We start from the raw sequence: 1,364 nt of genomic DNA, 5'->3' as shown, positions 1-1,364 counted from the left end.
GAAGAAGACCATGACTCGTTCCTTGAGGCAGGCTGGGGCGAGGAGCCACTAGAAGCCGAGCTCTTTCAAGAGCCCCAAGAGGTCCTCGACGGCTGCACCGGCGGCAGCAACTATCTGGTACCACTACTTCCTCAGGAGCAAACTTATGCTAACCATGGGTCGCAGGAGGTACAGGTCACCACAGCAGATGGCTGTCCCAATGCTGCAGCCTCCTAGCCCTCGGGAGGAGGGCACCGGGGGCTGCAGGAAAGGGGCCGGGATCCGGGTTCACCCCCGCGGCGCTCGGCACCAGGCGCACTCCGGAGGTAGGCCCTCTGTCGGGGAGGTGCCACAAGGCCTGCCCCCTGGGGCGAGGCCTTTGGGGAGGTGACCCCGGAGGCCTATGTGCCCCGCATGGTGGATCGAAGGTACACGCTGGAGGAAGACCACGGCTCGTTCCTTGGGCCAGGCAGGGAGGAAGAGGCGCCAGAAGCCGAGCTCTTTCAGGAGCCTCACGGGAGCCTCGACTACTACCGGGTACCGCTACTTCCTCAGGAGCAGTCTTATGCTAACCATGGGTCGCAGGAGGTTCAGGTCACCGCGGCGGATGGTTGCCCCAGTGCGGCAATGTGACGCTCGGATAATCATGCTACAGTAATCCCACGCTAATCATGCCATGTCACCTCGGTTACTGTTGCTAACCTTGCAATGATTCGAAACTGATTCGAATTCAAATTCATAATCAAGCAAACAATAAAAGATTTCAAATATTAAAACTAAAATGTTCGGAGTGAGCCAAATAATTCATAAGTAATGTTGGTGGATAAACCAAGTGATTATAAAAAGTTTAAATGCACTTAACTAGATAAAACTGTAGCAAAAACAATTAATTGAATACTATTAAATTAATAAACAAATGTTAAACTAGCTTATTAGTCACCAAACTTTTTAGGGTAGTGGGTTATTTTGAAACACTATTTTTGGAGCTATTGTCATATTTTACTAAACTAAAAATAAAGTATAACTAAAATAAAACAGAAAGGAAAGAGAATAAAAAGAAAAGAAAACCAGAAAACAAAATAAAATAAACCCCCCGGCCAACCGGGCCACACGGCCCGCCGGTCAGCCCACTGGCCCAGGCCGGCCCCACCAAACCTACTAACCCCTGGGGACACCGAACCCTAGCCCACTACCCACTCCTCCCCCCCACGTTTCCCTCTCTCCCTCGTCTCCTCGCGATCCAGATCTGGATCGGGCGCCGGCGCCCTTCCCCGCGCTTGCCGCCGTCAACCGCCTCACCTCGCTGCCCTCGTCGTCGACCCCTCCACCGACGGACCCCCCTAGTCATCGTCGTCGCCCTGGCTTCGCAGGACGCCGCACCCGAG

This window comes from Triticum dicoccoides, chromosome 4B (genome assembly GCF_002162155.2).
Source record: "Triticum dicoccoides isolate Atlit2015 ecotype Zavitan chromosome 4B, WEW_v2.0, whole genome shotgun sequence".
Lineage (NCBI taxonomy): Eukaryota > Viridiplantae > Streptophyta > Magnoliopsida > Poales > Poaceae > Triticum > Triticum dicoccoides.
The sequence above is the reverse complement of the archived record's forward strand: the minus strand, read 5'-3'. Positions refer to the sequence as shown.